At 53.1% G+C, this 9,803-nt stretch overlaps 1 pseudogene; it reads left to right on the plus strand.

The window, feature by feature from the left end:
* The first annotated feature begins 9,424 nt into the window (after window positions 1–9,424).
* On the plus strand, window positions 9,425–9,525 carry LOC123325062 (annotated as a pseudogene).
* The last annotated feature ends 278 nt before the right edge of the window (window positions 9,526–9,803 follow it).

Genomic DNA, 9,803 nt, shown 5'->3' on the forward strand with positions numbered 1-9,803 from the left:
AGACATTCGTCCCCTCACAGGCTGGAGGCCACAAGTTTGAGAGCAAGGTGGCAGGGCCGTGCTCCCTCCTGACGGCTCCAGGGGACGGTCCTTCTTCCCCTCTCCCTGGAGTCAGTCCCTGGCAGCTCCCTGGCTTGTGGCTGCCGTGGTCACGTGGCCTTCTCCCCGTGTGTGACCGAGTCTCCTTCTCCAATCACACTGGATTAGGGGCCCACCCCACTCCGGGACCTCATCCTAACCTACATCTAAATCACATCTGCAAAGACCCTATTTCCAAACGAGGTCACATTCACAGGCGCTGGGGGTCAAGACTTGAATACATCTTTGGGGCTGGGGGCGGGGCGTGGGGGGAGACACAACTCAACCCAGCACAGAGACCTCCGCTCCATCTCCTCTGCCGGCTCCTTCCTTCGGGGCCTGCTCCGTGATGCTAACACAAGCAAAGTGCTGCCTGGCGTGAGCTTGCCAACTGCAGAAAGTGCTCCCTCCATCAAGAGGGGAGCGGGGAGTTGCTTCTCTCCCTTCTCTCAGCTGCGGCTGAGTCTGAAACTCGCTCCCCGAGACATGGAACCACTCACCTGGCTCCAGTCAAGGCCGGGCCTCGAAGCTTCCTCAATGGCCGAGCGCCTGGGGATGGAGTCACAGGCTAAATATACACAGTGGCAGCCCGGCCAGCAGAACATTCTCTGCTGAAGGTTGTTTGTTATTAATGCCCCCAGTGCCTGCAAACAGCCAGCCGGATGTAAGAGCTCTTCCGGGTCCTCCGCCTCACTCCACAAGAATTTTATGTATTTTGTAGCAGGGAATGTGTAGCCACAAAGCACACGTCTTTGATTACGTGGCACCTCAAATGAGACCCTTTCCGCGAGCTGGCAGGAAGACTTTCACAGCTCCTGGCTAAAGCGTCACGGAAGACCTGCGCTTCTCCGCTCGTGGCCATTCATCAGCACAACACAGATGGAGCTTGGGAGCTGGCAGCACCGAGAGCGAGCGAGCGAGCGAGAGAGAGCGCCACTGGCCACCGGGGACTTTATTCCGGACAACAAAAGCCAAACACCCTGCACTGAAAAGCGGTACGTGCATGGCCCAGGTGAAGGTAAACGCCTGGCCGCAATGTCTCTGCCCAACTGTCTCCTCTCTGCACCTGGGGACAAAGGTGGGCACCCGCAGGAGACGCTTCACAGTTCACGAGGCCTCTTCTCACACATTCACATTTAACTCTTAAAATGATCCTGGTATTGGTAAGACCGGTGTTGCCGTCAATCCCCTTGCTGGGAGAATGGGACCAGCTCAGGTCACTGAGCCAAGAGGGGACAATGACCTGGGTCTCGTGCCTTCCCACCGGTCCGTAGCATCCAGAGTCTTCATGGGCGCGGAAGGTCGCAGGGGGGATGGGGTTGTTGGGAGTCCTGTTCCAGTAACAGTTTAAGAAGACAGAAAGGACTAGTCTAATCTACGCCACAGATCAAGGGACCGTAAACCCCCGGGGGGCCAAATCTGGCCTCTGGTCTGTTTTTATAAATAAAACTTTATTGGAACACAGCCACGCCCATCCGTGTATCATTTTCTATGGCTCTAAGAGCAGAGTCAAGTAGTCACCACAGATGAATACCGCCCATCTGGCCCTTTGCAGTAGAAGTCTGCAGACCCTGCTGTGGGTGGTGACCGAGCCGTGGAGGGAGGGATCTGGGTGAGCCCAGCACCCCAGTACCGAGGCACGCTGCGGGCTTGTTCACGGTGGGTGCCGGAGCCCATCCCCACCGGAGATGAGCAGCAGTCGAGGTTGAGGCCCGCACTGCCCGCACACTAAAACCCACTCACTCCGCGTTGCGGGTGGCTGAGCCCTCGGCCCCGGGCAGAGCGAGGGCCCCCCGCCTTCCAGAGGAATGAGGTACCAATTTGAGCTGGACTTCCGGCCCAAAATCTCCAGGGCCCCTGCAGCCTCTAAAGCTCCTCGCCACAATGGGCTCAGAAGTCGTGCTTAAAATTGGATCACTCCAACACGGAGGAAAAGAAAACCCCATCAGTGGGGCCTCCGCAGCGGTGGGGACGCTGCCTCCGAGGGCCCTTTACTGCTGGAGAAATCTAATCGAGCTCAGAATGCTGTCTGCGCTGTGTGTGTCCCCTGCTCCCGTTTCACTTGGCGGGTATTTGTCTACGCACCAGCTACAAGGTGTGGAGCAACACCCGAACTGAATCAGACCGGAGCTAAGCCCGAGGGATGGACCCATGCTTCTCACCTGGTGCCTGAAATGCGCAGGGAAGGAAGAGAAGGAGCTCCCCTCCCGGCTGACGGCCTCTCCCACTCGCGGACGGGGTCATCCATTTGACGGCAACACACACCGTGCTCACCGAAGTCGGTGGGGGCTTCAGGGAGGAGGCAGGGCTCTCCACCCCCCACCCCTGTCGGGCCAGAAGCCAGTGAGCCACACGTGCAGGGCTGGGGCACAGCAGGGCCCAGTCCCTACATCAGGCGCTCCGACGCGTCTCCTCCATCTTTTCTAGGCTTGCTTACCTAAGCCGAACCTTTCGGCTTGAAACCCTGCAAGCTGGATATCACCGACCGACCACCGAAACAAGCCTGACCTCGCTGGCTCAGAGCCAAGTCCCTCCCTCCACACAGAAGGATGCTGTTTAATCTCACCTCATTCACAGGCAAGGCCCCCAGCCCTAGTCTTCATCTTGGTTGTGATTGTTGTTTGTGGGGTTTGGGGCCATGGCCGCTCACCCGCATCTCTGGGGTCGAAAGGGCCCCGAGTGCCCAATGGGAGACACATGTCCATGAGCAGGGCCACACTCTGCCCCAGCAGCGGCTCCCAGCACTGAATGCCCCCTCCCCCAAATTAATAGCTCTGCCTCCCCCCGTCCAGCAGGAGAGCTACACCCACTCTGCCAGGCCTCCTCTCTAAAAACAGACACCTTGAAAGAGGGGGCCGGGCCAAGGAGCGGGCCTCCCTGGCGCGATCCTTGACCTGACGGGACCCTGGCACCTCTGCCAATGCTGGACACGGCCGGGGGGGGGGGGCCTCGCTCTCCCTTGTCCTCATAGGGTCGCCCTCTCCACATGCCTATGTCCTGACTTCCCCTTTTTTATAAGGACACTGTTCACATTGGATCAGGGCTCCCCCAAAGACCCTCTACCCAGATAAGGTCTCAGTCTGAGTTACTGGGGGCTGGGACTGCAGCGCACGAATGTGGGGGGAACGTGACTCCCCCCCAGACCTGTCAGCCTTCCTGAAAGCCGTGTCCTCTGCCTGCGCCCACCCTGCTGGCTAAATCCAGCTCAAACTCCGGCGGGAGCTTAAGAGCCCCCTCTGCAGGGGAGCCCTCCCTGATCCCAGGCCGGGGCCGGCCCCACCACGTGCTTTACGGTGCCCCGTCCCAGGGCAGGACTGGAGGGTCTGCTCTGCTCCCACCTGCTCTGCAGAAAGGCATGTGTGCTTCTGGGCATAGTCCAGGCTGTAGGCAAAGGGCTGCCCAACAAATGTTGGCTGAAGGCACCAAGGAGTGAGTGAATGCATGAATGAATGAATGAATCACCGGCCCCATTTTCACAGCATTCCTTAGAGAAGGCAGCTGGAGGAACCATAGGTCTTGAGGCTACGCCCCCAAATGTCATTAAACCCGAGTCCTGGAGTGGCCTTGAGGGCCCCCGAACTCTTCCCTGTGCTTCCACGTCCGAGGTGTTGTCTGGACTGAAACCGCCCAACGAGTCTTTTGAGGAGGCAGGGCAGGCCTCCTCGTGCCCATTTTACAGACAAGGAAACCAAGAATGAGGGTGACAGTGACCCAGGGAGACAAGGCAGAGTACAGCCTAGTGGCTAGAGGCTCAGGCTCCATGTGGCTCCCAGCTCTCCACGTCCACGCCATTGGGCCCCGGGGCAGAGCACTCTCCTCTCCATCCTTGAGGTTCCTCATCTGTGAAATGGGTCACAACAGCACCCACAGTATGCAGCACCGAGGGCGGTGTGGCTCCAAGGAAGCGCTCGCTCGCAGCTGAGGAGAAAGATAAGACACTGGGGCCCCTGGGCCTCCCTACCGCTGGGCTCTGTGCTCAGCCTTTCCGTGCAAGGCCTCACTTAATCCTCAGAACCACCAGGGACCAGGCTACTGTTGCCATGCTCACTGATAAGGGCCCTAAGGCTACGGTCAGCAGACTCGGGCCGCAGCCTCCAAGCTCCCGGACACGCCCTCCACGCCGCCCGCAAGGAACTGGTGAGAAGCCCCCGCGATCTCACCCAGGATGCAAGCACCTTCTGTGGTTAACTCACCACTCTGGCTGACATCACCCCTCGGCAGCTCTCTTAATCAGGAGGACCCAGGCGGTGCTGCATAAGGAGATAACCTGTAATCAAGACAGCCTGCTTTACAGCATAATGATTGTCAACTGCACCATCCCGGGCCCCGGGGCCTGGCCTCCATCGGGCTTGCCAGGTGGACACTTGAGAGCCGGCTCGCTTCGTCCACCTCCGGCGCCAGGAGCTCATCCCGAGCTGCAGCCAGCCCCCTCCCTCCCTGCCCCCGTCAGCAGGGGTGCGACCTCCCCTATGGTTGAAAGCAAGTGGCCAGCAAGGCGCAGTGGCAAGAACCAGCACATGGGCGACTGACGTGGGCCCTGCCAGCCAGGAACCAGGGCGGCCAGGCTGCACGCTTGATGAATTCCGGGCATGGACAACTTCCACGTACAAGAGCATCCAAAGGGATAAACTACCCAGGAATAAATCTAACCAAGGAAGCAAAAAGCCTCAAACGCAAGGATGAGCGACTGCCTACCTGGGAAGCTGAAGGATAATGAATGACAAGGAACAAAGGAGTTTGAGAAGCCAGGCTGGAGCATCCGACACCAGACCCAACAATAATAGTCCTCAAATTCCTTGGTTCCCTTAACACCTATCACCTCATTCCCTCCTTGCATCTCTCAGAGCAACATATTGAAACCATCATCTGGACCCAGTGGGTCGTAAAATCAGCTGAGTGTGACCAGCACATTTCTCTAATGAAATGAAACGGAATTGAATAGAAAAGGTCAATGTGTTTCACTTACAGTAGGCTATGATTTCATGAATATGAATAAATGTAGGTTTGAATTGGCGTTTCTGGGTAAAATGCATTTCTTACCACAGGTCAAAGTCAAATTATAAGTTTAGCAGACACTGTCTCAGCTCACAGCTTCTTGACCATGTGTTGGCCCCGTAAGAACCTTGTCAAAGTCACCCTCCTAAGCACACAAGGTAGGCAAGACTGTGCATGCAATTGCTGGGGGTCCCCATTCTCGCTTTCCCAATGAGGACAGCCTCATACCTGCCCCAAAGCTTCGTATTGGTGACAGGAAGAGACCACTGAGCAAGCACCAGCTCCTGATAGGGGACAGCCGCCACCAGGGCAGGGACCGGGGACAGGACGATGAGGAGGAAGATTCGACCAGCCCAGTCCGTCCCGATCGCCCATCTTCACCCAGGTTAAGGACGCCACCTTGGAAACATGCAAGGACACTGAGTAAGGTCAAAGAGAAACTGACAAGCTCAGGCTCCACTCCCAGCCCAGCACTGTTCTTCCTAACAGCTCCATGGACAAAGAATTCACATGCCATGCAATCCGCCCTTGTCAAGGGTGTGATTCGAGTTTTAGGATATTTACCAATTGCGCAGCCATCACCACAAACAATTTAGGAACATCGTCACCACCCCAGAGAGAAACCCTGTACCCCATTAGCAGACACTCCCCATCCCCCCAAGCCCGTTGCAAACACAAATCTACTCCTTTTGTCTCTGTGGATTTGCCTAGTCTGTACATTTCCTAACTATGGATTCACACAACAGGTGGCCTTTTGTGTCCTATTTTCAAGGCTGATCCATGTTGTGGCCTCTATCAGTACTTCATTCCTTTTTACCGCCAAATAGTATTCCATTGTATGGATACACCGCATTGTGTTGATCCATTCATCTGCTGATGGGCATTTGGGTTGTTCTTGCTTCCTGGCAATTTTGAATAATGAGCAGAGCATCAACATAAACCTTAAACAAACATACATCTCCTTCAGGAACAACACTCATACAACACACACACTCATACCTCAGGGTGTGCAAAAAGGATATATTCTTTTTTTTTTTTCCAAGGGATCTGGTAAGCAAGAAAATTAGGAGCAGCCTAAAAGCCGGGCTCTAAGAAAGCAAACCTAAATAATAATTGTAGAAACGTGCAATGAGGCCCCAGCAAAAAATAAAATAAAAGCAAAGCCCAGCTGCACACAATAAGATTGAAATTCTGCGTGCTGCTCCAACAAAATTTCAAATCATTAAAATCTCATTATACTAATAATATGTTTTCTAGTTAGACTTAACTAAAACACTCTCTTCCCCTAACAAAGTGCAGACACTCTCAGAAGCAGCAGCAGAGCAGCATGACTGAAGATGACAGCTCCTGGGACACCGTGTTTTCTGTCCCGTGGCTGCAAATGCCTGCAGCCTGCACCTGATCAGGTGACAGGCAGAAATTACAACTGACTTAAGGGACGAGCTTCCAGGTCCTGAGTTCCCAGCCTTTCACCTAAGTTCTTGTCTACTCTAAATGTTCTTGAATGGAAGCACCTATCCAAATACATCATGATGGTCTCTTCTATTTTGTTACTTCTGCCCATTTACCACGAGCTGGTCCCCTGGTCTTTTCCTGCACGTCTTCCATATGTGATGGGCAAAGTGGGGAGCTGGGGAGTGGTGGTAGGGGTCAGAAGGATAGCTAACACCCATGGAGGGCTTCCTACCTGCCCGGCCCAGGCAATTCCAATATTGTATTACTAAGATTTTCAAACTAATGGGGCACCTGGGTGGCTCAGTTGGTTAAGCGTCTGCCTTCGGCTCAGGTCATGATCCCAGGGTCCTGGGGTAAGTCCTGCGTCGGGCTCTGTGCTCAGCGGGGAGTTAGCTTCTCCCTCTCCCTCTGCCCCTCCCCGCTGCTCGTGCTCTCTCTCATTCTCACTCTTGCTCGCTCTCTCTCAAATAAATAAATGTTAAAAAAAAAAAAAAAGATTTCCAAACACATAGAAACACGTAAAGAACTTGACACTGAGCATCTGTCTACCCTCCACCTGGAGTCTACACTAACACTTTTCTGTTTCATTATGTATCCACCCGTCCCTCTATCTATCCAGCAATCCATCCGTATTCCTTTCCTACTGCTGCCCTAACAAGTCACCACAAATTTAGTGCCTTAAAACAACACAAATGTAGCATTTTATAGTTATGGGGGTCAGAAGTCCAAAATGGGTTTCACTGGCTAGAATCAAGGTGTTGACAGGGCTGTGTTCCTTCTGGAATGTGTAAGGAAAATCTGTTTCTTTGCTTTCCAGCTTCGAGAGGTGCCCACACTCTTTGGCTTCCAGCCCCACATCACCCCATTGACACATCTCTTTCCCTTACACTGACTCCCGTACCTCACTCTTAAAAGGACCTTGTGTTTACCTAGACACCAAAATCCTTAAACCCATATGGAAAGTCCCTATGACCGTGGAATGTGATGGAGTCACAGGTTCTAGGTTCTGGGATGTGGTCATCTTTGGGGGCCATTAATCGACCTACCACACCATCTTATTTTTTTATGCATTTCAAGGTAAGTTGCAGACAGGGATACCTTTCCCCCTAAGCATATGTATCACTAACTGGAGTTCAGTCTTTATTTATAGTTCTTTTTTCTTCTAAGTTAAAATTCACATACAATGAAATACACACCTTTTTTTTAAGATTTTTTATTTATTTATTTGTCAGAGAGAGGAAGAGAGAGAGAGCACAAGCAGGGAGGAGCGTCAGGCAGAGGGAGAAGCAGGCTTCCCGCCGAGCAGGGAGCCTGATGCGGGACTCGATCCGACCCTGGGATCATGACCTGAGCCGAAGGCGACGCTTCACCAACTGAGCCACCCAGGCGTCCCGAAACGCACCCTCTAAGTGCACATCCGGTGAGTGTTGACAAATGCATGCACCTGTGTATCTCACACCCCCATCAAGATGGAGGACATTTTCATAATAAAGGAGAAAATTCCCTCCTGCTCCTCCCCAGTCAAGCCCCCATCCCCATCTCAGAAACAACCATCACTTAGTTTTATCCACTAGAGACCTTCACAGAAATGGCACCGCACAGTGTATAATCTTTGGGGTCTGGCTTCTTTCCCTAGGCATCCCTGAGGGTCACTGTGTTGTTTCGATTACTTCGTACTGTACTTCGTCCCTTCTTATTGGCTCAGTCGTCTCCTGTCATATGAATCACACGCCCCTCCCCCGTCCATTCCTCCATGCTCCTATTGATGGACACCTGAGGTGCTTCCAGGTTTTAGCTATTATGAATAAGGCTGCTATGAAAATTCTTGTACAGCCTTCTTATGGACACAGACTTCCATTTCCTGAGTCAACATCTCAGATTGGAACTGATGAGTCATGGGGGCGTTATATGTTTAGTTTCTAAAGAAACGACCAAACTAACTTCCTAAGTTTGCACACCGTACCAGCCCCGGCTCAAGTGAGAGCCCCAGCAGCCCCACATCCCCACCAAGGCATGGGCGACCACGTCAGCTGTCCCGGTGGGTGCGGAGTGTATCTGGTTCTCATCTGTGGTTCATTTCCTGGATGACTAATGATGCTTTTCTAGATGCATACTGGCCATTCGTACATCTTTGGTGGCGCGTCTGTCCAGACCTTTTATCTATTCTTTTATTGCATTTTGTCTTTTTTTTTAATCAAGTTGTGGGAGTTCTTTAGGTATTGTGGATGCCAGTCCTTTACCAGATGTGTGTTTCGGGAACCGTGAGAATTTTGAGTTACGATAAGAAACATGTATATTTGGTTTTCATCCCAGTTCCTGGCCCAGAGTTCCTAAAACCCTAGCAATTTCCTAAGCAATGAGAGACACAGTCACCTTAGGAAAGGGCTGGTTGCCAGGGGAACCAACCCTGGGATTAGAGAGTTGGAACTCTTCAACCCCTCCCACTCCTACTCCTACCCTTACCCCCTCCCCACACGCCCCCTCTGCATCTTTTCCATGAGGCTGCTCCTGAGGGCAACCTTGCATGCAAGCTGGTGAGATGACAAGTGAAATGCTTCTCTGAGCCCTGTGAGCCATGCCAGCAAATTAATTCATGGAACCCAAGGAGGGGGTCAGAGCCTCTGACTTGTAACCATCGGTCAGCAGCACAGGCAAGGACCTGGACTTGCAACTGTGTCTGAAGGGTGGTGGGCGGTCTTATAGGGCTGGGCCCTTAACCTGTGGGGCCCAACGACACTGTCTCCCGGTGGGCGCTGTCAGAATGGAGCTGAATTATAGTGGAAGAACCCCTATATCAGCTGCAGCTGGTGATCGGAGTAGAACTGGTACCAGAATCCTCGGAATATTTTCTCCCACTCCATGGCTTGACTGGGCCCAGTTTAAATTACATCACTACATTGCTTCTCGGCCTTTTGGCTAAGATCAAGTGTCGTCTCTGTTCTTACCAGTTTAATAACCCACGTTAATTCCCAATAACCCTAGGGTTAAGTACACTTTACAGAAGAGGAAACCGAGGCACATACTTCCCCAAGGTCAAAGCCGCAAGCGCAGCAGGATCGGTTCAAACTCTGGAAGTTGAGCCCCAAGATCCACGACCCTAACCGCCACACGGACTGCTTCCTGCTTACTCAGCAAACACACAAAGACCACCTTTCGTGGCCAAAGATCATTTCTTATCATTGGGCACTGAGCCAACAACCCGGGCAGTACGTGCAGGATGCGGTAGTCCCCGGCGGGGGGCAGAGAGGAGCCCCCACCTGCTGGATCAACATTGA

Source organism: Neomonachus schauinslandi, chromosome 5 (assembly GCF_002201575.2).
Source record: "Neomonachus schauinslandi chromosome 5, ASM220157v2, whole genome shotgun sequence".
Lineage (NCBI taxonomy): Eukaryota > Metazoa > Chordata > Mammalia > Carnivora > Phocidae > Neomonachus > Neomonachus schauinslandi.